The sequence below is a fragment of the Mauremys reevesii genome, linkage group 14 (assembly GCF_016161935.1).
Source record: "Mauremys reevesii isolate NIE-2019 linkage group 14, ASM1616193v1, whole genome shotgun sequence".
Lineage (NCBI taxonomy): Eukaryota > Metazoa > Chordata > Testudines > Geoemydidae > Mauremys > Mauremys reevesii.
Window position 1 is genome coordinate 38845046 of NC_052636.1, and position 13898 is coordinate 38858943.

The 13898-nt window shown below is 46.4% G+C and overlaps 1 non-coding gene and 1 pseudogene across 1 annotated transcript; both read right to left on the reverse strand.

Annotated features, from left to right (window-relative positions):
* The window catches only part of LOC120381606, a 259643-nt pseudogene that overhangs the window by 126458 nt on the left and 119287 nt on the right, over positions 1 to 13898 (reverse strand).
* On the reverse strand, positions 1840 to 1913 carry TRNAT-AGU. Its single transcript has one exon. It is a non-coding gene; the product is annotated as a tRNA-Thr (tRNA).

Genomic DNA, 13898 nt, shown 5'->3' on the forward strand with positions numbered 1-13898 from the left:
AAGGGGTGGCCCGAGCCCCCGTGGCCACTGCCCCTGCCCCAGGCAGCCCACAGAGACCTGATGCCTCCCCAAGTGATACACGGAGATGTGCCAGCAGCGCTAAGGCGACTCCCTGCCCACTCTGCCCCCTCCCTCCCTGCCACACTGCTCCTGGAAGTGGCCGGCATATCCCTGCAGCCCTGAGTGCAAACGCCACAGCTGACCCGCCCCCGTATCCCACTGCCTAGGAGCCACTGCCGGAGGGGAGTGTGTGCCAGTCACTTTGGGAGCTGTGCTGCCCGAGGTAAGCACCTCCACCCCCGACCACCTCCTGCACCCCTACCCCTGCCCCAGCACAGAGGCTCTCTGTGTCTTGAACAAGCACTTTCAAGGATTGGCCAAGAACTTCTGCTCTGTTTCTGTGAAAGAGACACAAAAAAGGGAGCCCAACGGACAAGTTTAGTTCGCAAGCACAAACTGGCAGGGCCAAGCCTGGATCTCTCAGTTACTCAGAAGGCTCTTCAGCCAGCTCTTCCCAAAGGCCAGTCTCTAGAGGCTTTTGTGACATGATGTACTTCAAAATAGCTCCCTGTAGCTCACATAGTCATCATTCATATATGGCTGTGATATGTCCTACCAACCATTCCATGTAAGTTATCATATGAAAAGTCATGATCTGCTGAAATCGGTTATTCTGTCCAAATATGTATAGCATGAGGGTGTGTGAAGTTATGCATTTTGCTGTCTGGTTGTTACTGAAATAGGCTATAATTTTGCTAGCGACCCCTGCCGAGGAGGGTGTTCAACAGCCATAAATCAGCAGAGGAATTGTAATTAAGGGATTTCCAATTCAGTGACAGATGCCCAAACACAGCACTGTGGGGACTGCTCAAGTCTATGACTCAGTTGCACAAGACCACACCAGGAAGATTCCCCAACCTAGTGACTCAGCAGAGCCCACCCAGACACTTCTGGGCAAGTGTCTTCTAGACACTTGAACTAACGATATAAAATAGGAAACTGTGGCATCATGTTTTTGCCTTTCTCCTCCCCCATCTATGCTGGAAGCAGCAGGAATCCTGAGAAAATGAAGGTCATCTGAGGACAGTAATCCAGGTTTTAGGGGGAATTCTATGTATTAAGGAGGGTAACATCCAGTAGGATGAGAAAATTGCTTGACCTAACAACTGCCTAGTGTAATAAGGTGTAAAGTTTAGATTTTGCTGTGGTTGTACAGTGCTTAGTGCTCTGCGTTCTGGCCTCAAGAGCCATGGATGCATGTTGAGTTACGATGACCTTTTCCTTGTCTCCACATTTCTTATGTGCCTCCTTCTGACACTTGAAACCAGTTGTTTTTCTGACTTTTGCAAGCATTTGCATTGCAAGGCAGAGGCAGTCTTCTCTGTTTCCAAAAGATTCACCAAAAGGTGGGAAGAGCAGACACATTTGTTAAGGCACTACTGGGAGCTGCATCCCTAACTCCACTTTACCTGGCAGGTGAGTCACCCAGCTTAGCCACGGTGCGACTCTCTGGGACTTTTCTCCCAACCGCTCCATTTTTCATCAATGACAATCAAAAGGAAGGTGACATGACATCTGTGTGTGAACATCTCCAGGGAATCACAAGGATGTGTGGCGAGGCTCGTGTTGCAGCAATTACAGTCGAAGCAACCGCCATGCCAATGTCAGTCATAGCAGCGTTTTCATCAACTCCAGGTTTGTGATTTGATTGTTTCCAATGCTTCTCTCCAAAGAAGCCTTTTCCTTAGCAAGCAATGACTTGGATACCAAGGGAGGCCTCTTCTGTTTCCTAGGAAGACACAGGAAAATGTGAGCAGAGGAGACAAAAGCCCTACACCAAGGCACCACTGGGAGTTGAACCCAGGATCTCCTGTTTACTAGGCAGGTGCTTTAGCCAGCTAAGCCATGGTGCCTGCCTGAAGAAAATATTTGCAACTGTTTCATTTCATGGTTCAAGTCAACACCCGCAAATTCTAAAGTATAGACATTCCCCATTTCCCTCAAGACTTGCAGACCTTGAGGTGTCTGGCTCTCTGTGCACAGAAAGCCACAGCTGAGTAGACAGAGGGCTTCTAACATGTGCCTCTCCCACCAGTCACTGTGATCATATAATGGTTAGTGATCTGTGTTTCAGTCACAGCAACCTCGGCTCAGTTCTGAGTCATGGTAACCTTTCCTTCAGCTCCAGACTTCTCATTTGCCACTTTCCATGTGTGGTGGGCTGTCTGCCCCAAACAAGCAGGAGAAAGATTAAGGCAGCCTTGAAGAGGCTGTGCAGAACCCAGCCTATCAAGAAAGGGCTTATTGGGAGAGCCAATCAGGAGAAGGCTTGCTGGAGCAGCCCATATATAAAGAGCTGCTTAGCACAGCAAGAGTTAGTCACTCCTTGGAGTTTGAGGAGGGAGGATTGGCTGCTATGAAGGAAGCAAGCAAGCAAGCAAGCAAGCAAGCAAGCAAGCAAGCAGGGAGGGCACCATGATCAGAGTAGTGCTGGGGTAAGGGGTGCATGAGTGACCTCCTGGCTGACTACTGCCAGACTAAGGCCCTGATACAAAGGTGGAGGAAGGTTCTAGGTCTGTTGGGAAATGGTCCAGGGAAACAGATGGCAGGGTTGGAGGTTCACACCTTTTGCCTCAGTAGCCACTGACACAGGTGGCTACACCCTGGACTGCAGCCGGCCACTGAGGCAAGTGTCTGGGTAGAGAACATCCCCACCCCCCAGCAGGGGGGAGAGAACTGAGTGGGGCACAGCCAGAGGGCTGTGTCCATAAGAGGACACTGAAGTCCTGAGAGCAACAAGGGTCCTAATGATAGAACAGATGGTGACCAGACGCTACTAGATGGAGGCGCACCGGTGAACCAGAGCTAATTGCTAGGATGGTCAGCAGGAGGTGCTGCAGTGAGGCATGCCCCATGGCACCAAGACTCAGCCGCAAGGAAGGCTCTCTGTCTTGAACAAGCACTTAGAAGGATTCTGCTGACAGATCTTTTCTTTTTCTGAAAAGAGATACAAAAAAAGGAGCCAACAGACACACTAGGTTTGGCGAGGAAGAACTGTCGGGCCAAGCCAGGCTCTCCTGGTTAGTAGGAAGGTTCTTCAGCCAGCTCTTCCCAAAGATCACTGTCTAGAGACCTTTTAATAGCCACTGCAGATGTTCACCACAAAAGAGATGCCAAAATGGAGTTCTCCACTGCCTGCAGCCATTACGCTACCAGAAGTTCTGTGCACAGAGAGGCCCCTGCTGGTGGGAAAAGGCTTTGGTAGAGACTCTGCTGACACCACCCATTCTCATATAGTGTTTAGTGCTCTGTGTTGTGGCTTCAGCATCCACAGATGCCAGTTCAATTGGGGGGCATTTTTACTGTCTCCAGATTTGTCTAATGGCTCCTTTCAACACTTGTCACCAAAAAGACCTGTTTCTTTTGCAAGTGATGTACAGCAGTCTTCTCCATTTCCTCAAAAATCACCAAGCTGTGGGGAGAGGAGACACATTCAGCCAAGATGGATGCTGAATCTCCTCTTTATTCAGCAGGTGTCTGTGAAGGACACAAATCTACACCGTGTAGAGGTCAAGAATAGGACTTTATTACACACAGTGCTGGCAGAGTGGGCTTATTAGGCTCAGAGACACTGTTAATTAATTAATTACAATAGAATATATAGATTTTCCATGGGTGGGGGAAAGTGACAGGCTAGGCAGATCAACACCCAGGGACAGGTTTTGCAAGACAGGATAAGCACATTAGCCAATGATTAACAGATTAGATAATGTCTCCACCCATGGTCTCAAGTTAGCAAGTTAACATTTCATTAATACTTTGATAAAATGTTATTAGTATAAAATATATATGTTGAATTCTGATTTGGGATCCATAGGAATGGGGCAACTCCTTTGATTGTCGAACAGGTATATTCCTAGGGGTTAAAGCAAAGAAAGAGTGAAAGTCTATGGCAATAAAGATTGTTTTCTGTGTGTCTTAAGGCAGGCATTGGTCCCTTGGAAGGGAGGTGGAAGGATGCCATATCTTATACTGACGTGCCAACTTTTCATAAACTCAAGGTTGGATCTGTGGGAAGAAGGTCTCCCTAGAGAAGAAACAAACACAATAAGAATAGGGATTCTTTGTTCAGTCTGCAATTCTGAATAAGACACAATTATTTAGTTCTTAGCTCCAACACCTGGCAATTTGCTGACCAGGCCTATCTTAGCAAGCAAGGCTTTCTGTTTACCCCAGCTTTCTCTTAGTTGGTCACTATTTGCTAGGCCTCTGGTCCCTTGACCATACTCTGGACTTCGGGTCTGGAAAAGAACTGGCACAATCCATAGACCAGGTTGTTATATAAAATGCACATGGATTTGAACCCTTCACATACAGTAATGGCAAAGTTCTTGGTTCAGGCTTGTAACAGTGATGGAATAAACTGCAGGTTCAAATCAAGTCTCTGGAGTCTATTCAAAGCTGGGATGGGTCATTCAGTCCTTTGTACAGAGCTTCAGTTTGTAGCAAAGTCCCTCCAGAGGTATGAAGCAGGATTGAAGACAAGATGGAGACGAGGCATCAGCCTTTTCTAGTCTCTTGCCATGTGGTCTTTGCTTTCTTTGTCCCAAGGACACTCTATCCAGCACGTGGCATAGAAAAACCTTAGAGTTCTCTCCATAGGCAGGTCCCTGCTACCTTGCTGAGTCACAAGGTGTATCTGCCTTCTCTCAATGGGTCGATTGTATAGCTGATGGTCCTTAATGGGCCATTAAGCAGGCTAGGCAGAACTGACACCAACTTGTCTGGGGTGTTCCCCGGAAGCAGAGCACAAGTTTGAAATACGGGCAGCATAGAGCCAGTATTCATAACGTCAACTACAAAAATGATACACATCTAGAGATAGCATCATTATAATCAGCCAATTAGAACCTCTCCATAGACCTCTTACACGACAACCTTTCTACAATATTGGCTGCAAATATAGAACAGTGGTCACAACGGTGATCTATACAGTTACAGATTATGTCAGTAACGTCATAGGAGGTGACACGGCATCAGTGAGACTGATACTGGAAGAGCCTCCAGTTTTGGTGTCCTCATTTGAAAAAGATGTTGTGAAATTGGAGCTAGAGCTGCAAAGAGCCACCAAAATGTTCTGAGGGCCGGAGAAAAATGCCTTCTAGGGAGCTACTGAAAGAGCTCAACTTGTTTAGCTGATCAAAAGAAGATTGAAAGGTGATTTCACTGAAGTGTTGAAGTGCCTTAATGGAGAGAAAAGATTGGGTATTAAAGGGCTCTTGAAGCGAGCAGAGAAAGGAATAACAAGACCCAATGGCTGGAAGATGAAAAGAGACAAATTCATATTACAACTAAGGCACAAAGATTCAACAGCGAGGATGATTCACCACAGGAACAAGCTACCAAGGGAAGTGGTGGATTCTCCATCTCCTGATGTCATTAAATGAAGACTAGATGCCTTTCAAGAATGTGTTTGCCCCAAAAGTAGCTATGGTGTCCTACAGGAGGCCTGTGATATGCAGGGGGTCAGATTAGATGCTCTAATGGTCTCTTCTGGCCATAAAGTCGACTAATTTCTGAAAAACTGAGTGTAGCATTGGGAGCAGCGTCTGATGTTTCCCTGTCTAGCCGGCTTGCTGCCTAGAACGAACGCTCCTGGAGTGGGGTGATCCACAGGGAGTAGCTCAAACCTCCAAAGTGCCTGGCCAGGGGCAGGACATTGGCACAGCAAGGGAGGGGTGTGGCAGTGACATCACAAAGGCCTTTGGCAGGACCTCAGACTATTGGTCCAAGGTGGTGGGGAGGTGGTGACCTCACAGAGAGATGCTGACATCAGCCAGGCAGGACGGAGCGAGGGGCCAGGGAAACCTCAGAGACCCCTGTGGCTTTGCTTCAGCAAGTCTCCTTCTCCAGGTCTCTCTTTGAGGACTGAGAGAGTATTCGGGTTCACGGACGTGAGCGCCAGGAGGAATCTCTTTCGAGTTTTCTCCTTCCCTTTTAGTGATTTTACTAGAAAACAGCCGTCCCTGTTTAGAAGGTAAGAGCCTCCTCGAGGGAAGGGGTGTCATGGGGTGTCACAGTTCGGATGCCGGTGCCCCCCCCCCATGTATGGAAGTTCCCGCTCCCTGCTCTGTGTTCGCAGGGCCGGAGAGCAGCATTCCACGGCAGTGATTTGCTCCTGGCTGCCGGAGCAGAGCAGCAGGCTCAGCTGTCAGAACTTCCTGGAGCTATGAAAGGGGAGGGGACCAGCCTCTTTAGCAGGAATGCAGGGCAGGTGAGTTCACGGCAGGCATTGTGGGATACTGGCGGAGGCCAGTTATGGTGATTTAATGACCAGCAGCATTTACACTGGCACTCTGTTACTGTAAGTTTGCTGCAGAAAGCTCTAGGCCTCTCATCAAAGTGGTTTTATTTTGTCACGAAAACAGGGCAGTTTTGTCGCCAGACGTGGCATTGCAGTGTGTACACCAGCCACACCAAGCTGCCGACCGAGGGAGCGTTGTGTGTTCTTCACACACCTGAGCAATATATTTCTGCTGAAACAACTTTGTAGTGCAGACCTGGCCAAAGATTCACTCACACACAGCTTGCAAGGTAAACGTCACCTGCTCCTCTGCTTTGCAGAATCCAAACACAAGGAAAGCTTGTCAGGTCCTGGTGGAGATGGCAGGGAGTCAGGTGTGGGCAGACACTATATCTTACACCCAGGCAGGCACCATGGCTTAGCTGGCTAAAGCACCTGCCTTGTAAACAGGTGATCCTGGGTTCTACTCCCAGTGGTGGCTTTGGGGGCACCTGGTATTGGCTACTGTCAGAGGACAAGATTCAGAGCTAGATGGGCCTTTGGTCTAGCCTCGTGTGGTTTTTCTCATGGTTTAAATTACACTCACAGGCACTGATGATAGAGTTACTGAAAGTTTGGGAGTTAGGCACTGATAGATCAGTGGTCCAAGCCTGTTGTAGACACCCCCCCTCCCTCTGGGACAGGGGCAGGTCTGAGCTCTCACACCAAACGCTCATTGTGGCTGCCAGAACCTGTGAGTGGCTCATTTCGTTTGCACCCTGGGTTGAGTCCTGCTTTGTGCACCGTGTCTGAGAATGAAAATCCTAAACCGCCCTTTGAAATGACGAATGCAGCAGGACATGTCATTGTCCCTGCCCCAAAGCAGACAGACCAATGGAGAAAGGCCGTCGAGTCCAAGTTAATATTCACTGCGGTTTTACCATTTCCACTTGCTAAACTCCCTCCTATCTGCCCAGCCCAGGTGTCCTCTGTCCTCTGCTCCCGGCCTGCTCTAGAGTCAAACATGCAGGGCCCCCAGGGGAACAGAGGCTGGGACAGGGCAGTAGCCTGGGCTGGGCTGGGCTGGGCAGATGCTGGAAGTTCTCGTTCCCTGAGAACTGGCCTGGCTCCCTTCTCAACAGCAAACATATCAATTCCACGCCCCCTCCCCAGAAAAATCAGCCTGGAGCCAAGAGCAGCAGGGGACGATTCCCTCGAGTTCCCACCGAGGCAGGAGAGAACCCAGGGCCTTTCTAGCAGAGCTTATGGAACCGACGTGGGGAAACCAGCCTTTAATACCAGGCAGTTCACGTTTAAGCTCAGTGTTTTTAACAATTTTTACAACCTTAAATCACCCTTCAATCGCAGTGTCACTATCCATAACATTGCTTCAGCCTTATAGGTTCCCAAGTGCAAAACTAAACATCTCTTCAAACACAAGAGAGTGCAGATCAGTCAGTGTTCAGAGTCATCCCACATAAAAGAATCATGTTGTGGTACATATTGGCCTCATCATGTGGCCGTTCCCTTTCCCTCCGCTCTGTTAAAAGGTTTGGTATTTTGCACAGAAACTTTCTTCCCTCAGGAGAGACCTGGGAACCAAGGCTGCCAGATAAACACCTTTAAGAGGAGGCGTAACCTGTCAAAAAAGGATCTCCCTCCTTCAGTTCAGTGACAGCCTGAAATGTTACTTATCCCGGCAGAGCCAGAGGATTGAAAGCAGCTACATCAAATCCCTGTGTAGCTAGCAGGAATGAACACAAACACTCCCTGGTATCTGAAGAGATGTTTAGTTTTACCCTTGGTAAACTAGAAGTCTAAAGGGAAGGAAGGTGGTGCCATATATAAAGAGTGAAACACAAAACAATCATAGTTATGCCCATAGTGACTGCAAAATATTTCTATATTCTTCTCATTAGCATCAGTGTATTATTTTCTCTGGGGTCTATACATTGATTATACCTTGACCAAGAAATTTGAATCTTGATAAAATAATCGACTACCCCTGGTTAAGGCAATGGACTCGATACCCACTTGGGTGTCCCTACACAGGTTCAGGTACTAACAACAGTGGCTGCCTTTTAGCAAGAGTTCCTGCCCATTTCCCTTCCGGCTGGAGCATGATTAGCGTGTGTATGTGGTTAACGACATTGCTATAGATTGTTGTTCATTCCCCACACTGACAATTCAGACCGTCCAGTTCCTATTCAAATCTCCACCAGATCATGCCAATAGCCGGAGTCAGGATTTCTCTGGGGCACTGAAATGTTTCAGGGGGTTGGTGCATGAGCTCAGCCTTGCATCCATCCCTGATGTTTCATGGACTAACAACAGCAGCATAAAGAAAGAGCTGATCCAATATCTCACTGTCAGAGGTGAAGGTGGCCTCGTCCCGTCTGCATGACCATTGCCATTGCAGGAGAGAAGGTGTCAATGGAATCGAATGCGCTGGCTCAGACAAGAGACACAGGGAGGTTTTGCTGTTCATGGATCGGTGCAAAGGAAATTGTGTCTCTGTGTGAAATTGAGGAGGGAAATGAAACGTCCACATGGTGGCCCAATGCCCTAAGGAATGTGGGTGATGGACTACGGCTGGGAAATGATTTTACAGGATCAATGTATTGCCCTGATTAAAAGCTCTGGCTAAAAGGCAGCCACTGTTGTCAGTACCTGAACCTGCAGACTATATAGTAAAATTGGAGTTCTGCTTAGCTATACCTTAACCAATCATTTTACTGAAATGTAACTTACCAATCCTAACATATTGTAACATGATTATCTAACCAGTTATACCCCACTACCTTAATTGCTTTACACCCAACAAATTAATTATACAGCAGACAGAAACAATCACAGAACCAGACAGAGATTATACAGACAAGCAATAGGAAAGTGGAGACTACAGTGATAGAACAACAAAGAAATGAGGATTTCAGACCCCAGCTATTGATAAGTGAGTTGTTGCCAGACAGGATGCTATCATGGTAGAGGTTGTGGATGCTGGTTGCTTAACTGTCTGGCCCCCAGGGCAGGATTTTGAGGGTCTCAGAATGCCAGCACCCATCTTTTGTTCGCTTAAAACGCGAGCAGGGAGATTCCAACACCGCAGAACTCATGGAACTCCAGGAAACGTGTAACTTTAGGTCCGGGTGAGTGTGCCTAAAAATCAGCTGTGCTGGAGAAGGTCTCTAGGAGTTGAAAGAGATGTGCCATCTTGGCCTCCCTAAAGAGTGTCATCAAATATGATGAAAACTAGGGTTGATCAGTCACATTCTTTGTAGCGTTAGGATTTGGGACTGGTCCAAAGTGCCCGTTTTAAGACTCTTTTTTCCTCTCTCTTGGGTGTTCTGGTTTCTGCATAGAGACGTGGTTTCAAATCCCACTCCTGACATGACCATTTTCTTTTATCTGGAGAAAATGGCCTCATTTCAGTATTCTTTGCAACAATAGAGCACCATTTGTTTAGCTTTTCTATTCCAGTAGTTGTGAGAGACGTTCGAAACTAGGGGGAAACAGGGCCTTTTCTCTCGACCGATCAATTTTGGTCTTCCTTCATTCCAAGCCATTTTCTCAGATACAGCCGTATTTCCCACACTTGTTTGTTCAGCGTTCTTTGCTTTTATGAAATTTTAGGGTCATCATTTAATTGCCACACAACTGTACTTATGAAGTGAAGTGAAACACAATCTTTTTTGGATATTCTTGCAGGAGAGTTTTGCTTTCTGACCTGCAATTGAACAGGGGCTACCCAAGGGGGACAATGCTGCTCCCTTTTCTTGCCTCATCCGAAAAAACATACATTCCTGACGCCCTTTGTTTCCTTGCCCTTTTAGGTAAATTTACACTTCTCAGAAGTAGAATCCTTTACAAAACCACTCAAAATCTCAGCAGTGTCGTAAGCAATGGCTTCCGGAAACATGCCCAGCTTTTCTTTAATTTGGTGACACAGCAAGGGACTGGATACAGGCCGGGATCAGAATCTTCGTTACCAGAGCTAGAATTTCTATTTAAAAAGAGCTATTTTTCTGCTGCTATTAGATTTCCAACATTGATTTCATTTTATACACCTTTTCAGCATCTATTAAGGATAAATTGAACAAAAATACCACTTCTCTTTCCTCAACATCTGCATCATGAAGGGGAGCATTCCGAATAGGAAAGATCTTCTGTGGGGCATGGGTTACAAAAATGCTTCAGGAACCAAATACATGGGTATTTTGCCAAGTTAAAAATCACTTAATGTGGAATTCTCTCCCCAAATCATCTGAGAAAATACTGACTTAAATAATTGAACTCCACTGTGATCATATGCACTTCCCTCAGTTAGTTGGGGTTCTGTTGTTGTTCACCATTTCCGAATGGAGATTTTAAATCACTGCTGTTTCTTTGTTAGCGTGTGCAGTAAATTGGAGAGTTCTCCACTGTTGACAGAACTGCACTTGAACTTTCTCCATGTCATCATGGAGGGGTGGGGAAAAGCAAAGCTGAAGTGACAAATGAGGACTTTAGAAATGGTCATTTGTCTTCAATACTCCAAGAAATCTGAGCTACGTCCTATCGAACTGAACTAATATCCAATTGGGTGAGCAAACAGCCTTCAGGAAAGAGAGAAACCCACATCACAGAGAGACAGAATACATGACAATGAAAGTATCAAGAGACATTCCAGAGCAGGTTACATCTGATTATTTAGAATCAGGACAAGAGATTCTCCCATCACATTCTCCTCTGATCCATTCAAAGCAGCTTCACTCAGCACTCTCTCAATAGTCAGTTATGTTATTTACAAAATTGTAAGTATCCCAGCAGCCCCATAATGGGGGACAAAATAGTCCTCTTGCCAGAAGTGGCTTTACCAATAGATGAAACCTGGTATTTAAACGCCAAATAATCACACTATGTTTGGGATCAATTTAAATTCCCCTTCCAGGTCTTTGACACTTTCATCTCCAGTCATAGCAACTCTGCTATAGGAGGAAAGAAATCAAAGCATCATCTCCAAGCACAGACAGCTGAGAACTCTTCCTCATATGACATTTTGAGAAGTGGAGGGATAGAATGTGATGAAAATAAACTCTGCACAGAGAAGCCAAAATGTAACAGTTCTGGAGTGATGGGGAAGGAGGGAATCTCTGAACCACCCCATCTCCTTCCAGTGTCACAGAGGCTGAAATGACACTTTTTTCCCCTGCTCCTCTTTAATTAACTATAACATGAAAAATTCCCAATGTAACTGCTCTTCAGCACAACCCAGAGCAATGTGAGAACAACTGGCACGGATACAATCTGTATCACTGGTGACTCTAACAATCACTTTGCAATAGGAGGAATGGTATAAATGTGACGCTCCCTGGTTCCTCATAGGAAGGGCACACTCCAGTTACTTGTGGGATAATTGAGTTGATAGAAAGGACAAATGGGCCCACCTCAAAAGAAGGCAAACTACAAAAGGCATAAATGGGCCACTCATCTGGCCAAGCTGAGAGATAACGGTGCTGCGAACAGTTCAAACAGATTTTAAAAGTTACTATGTGGGAATCAGGAAAAGTATTAAAGAAAAAAAATTGATAGCCCTAGAGGGTTTTATGGTGTTCATTGCCCTTGCAGATTTTCTGATGGCTATTATCGGCTGAGTGCCAAGAGAAGGTCTTCCCACACTCACGGCATTCGTAGGGCCTCCCATCTGTGTGGATTCTCTGATGAACAGAAAGGTTTGATCTGCGATTGAAGCTTTTCCCACACTCACGGCATTCATAGGGCCTTTCCCCCGTGTGGATTCTCTGATGTTCAGAAAGGGCTGATCTTTGAGTGAAGCTTTTCCCACACTCACGGCATTCGTAGGGCCTCTCCCCTGTGTGGAGTCTCTGATGAACAGAAAGGGCTGAGTTGCTAGTGAAGCTTTTCCCACACTCATTGCATTCATAGGGCCTGTCTCCTGTGTGGATTCTCTGATGAACAGAAAGGGTTGATATTCGAGTGAAGGTTTTCCCACACTCACGGCATTCGTAGGGCCTGTCCTCTGTGTGGATTCTCTGATGAACAGAAAGGGCCGAGTTATTAGTGAAGCTTTTCCCACACTCACGGCATTCATAGGGCCTGTCTCCTGTGTGGATTCTCTGATGAACAGAAAGGGTTGATATTTGAGTGAAGGTTTTCCCACACTCATGGCATTCGTAGGGCCTGTCCCCTGTGTGGATTCTCTGATGAACAGAAAGGGCTGAGCTACGAGAGAAGGTTTTCCCACACTCACGGCATTCATAGGGCCAGTTGCCTTTGTGGATTCTCTGATGATTAAGAAGGGCTGAGTAGTCATATAAGTTTTTTCCACACTCTGTGCATGTATTTTTTCTCTTTGCAATGATGATTTCCTGCTTTGTTGTGGTTTCCTTGAGGTCCTTCTGAGTTCCCTCAGAGGAAATACATTTACCCATTTTCACCCCCGGCTGGTTTCCTTGTTCTCTCTCTGGTCTGTGCTGAATCTCACAGGACTTTTCCTCCTCATGACTCCTGGACGCATTGCTTTTTGATCTTTGCCATAATGCTCTGTGTTTATCCACTTGCTGAACATTTTTCTGCTGAGAATTCTGCTCCTCTTTCTCACATGCCATTGCATCACTTGCTGTGAAACAGACAGAAACATCAAACAGGGATGAAAAGTGAAAAGCCAAAACAAACTAAGTGCTGGAGGGAGGTCAAATAAAAATCACAAACTGAACTCCCCCATACTCTTCCCCAAAACAGGAGAGAGGAGGGGATCAATTTGGCTTTCAAATCCCATCCAAATTCTCAAGGGGAAGGGAGGAAGCTACTGCCTGGTGTCTGCTAGAATCTACGGGAAGCCATGAGCTATAGTTACCCTGAGGATATGACCCCTGCTGGCAACAATAATGAACTGAGAGACCTCTCAAGGGCTTCATAGGGCATCCCAGATGTTTCCTTCAGGCACTTTCACACTCAGAGTTGGTTTAATGTTTCCTCACCTCTGCAGGGAGATCTCAGGGTCTGTTTTCCCTCTGATCCCTGCAGGTCTGAGACCCATGGCTCTTCCCCTTGTTCCAGCTGGGAGATCACATCAGGTTTGGAAAATGGAAACCCTGCTCAGATGAAAGAAAACAAAGGAGTTCCGTTGATTTCATAAAACTTTCTCATAAAAAACATTCTATTAATTTAACTTTAATACTTCGTGTGACCCGGTGTGCCTGGGCTAGTCCTCACTGAAAATGCCAAGACCAGGGCAGGCTGAAAAAGGGAGAGCAGAGGCTCCCCAAACTGGTGGTTAACATGGAAGTTAAACTCACCGACCAGTCACCAACTGTGCTTCTGATCCCCCACACTGGTTATCCAGAAACTGAAAAAAGAAATCACACGGCCCCCTTTATTGCATTCCAGTTGTCTGGCTCCTAAGCAGCACCTAGGTCCAGCACAGTGAGAGGTTATTTAAAAACTCTGCTCACATAAACAAAGTGTTCTTCTGACCCCAGAGTCAGCCACATTACCAGGTCAGTATAGGTTTGGATCTTACTCAAAATACTACGATGCCAGCCAATCATTGGCATCTAAACTAAAGGTTTATAAGTAAGAAAGCATCTAAACTAAAGGTTTATTATAAAAGAAA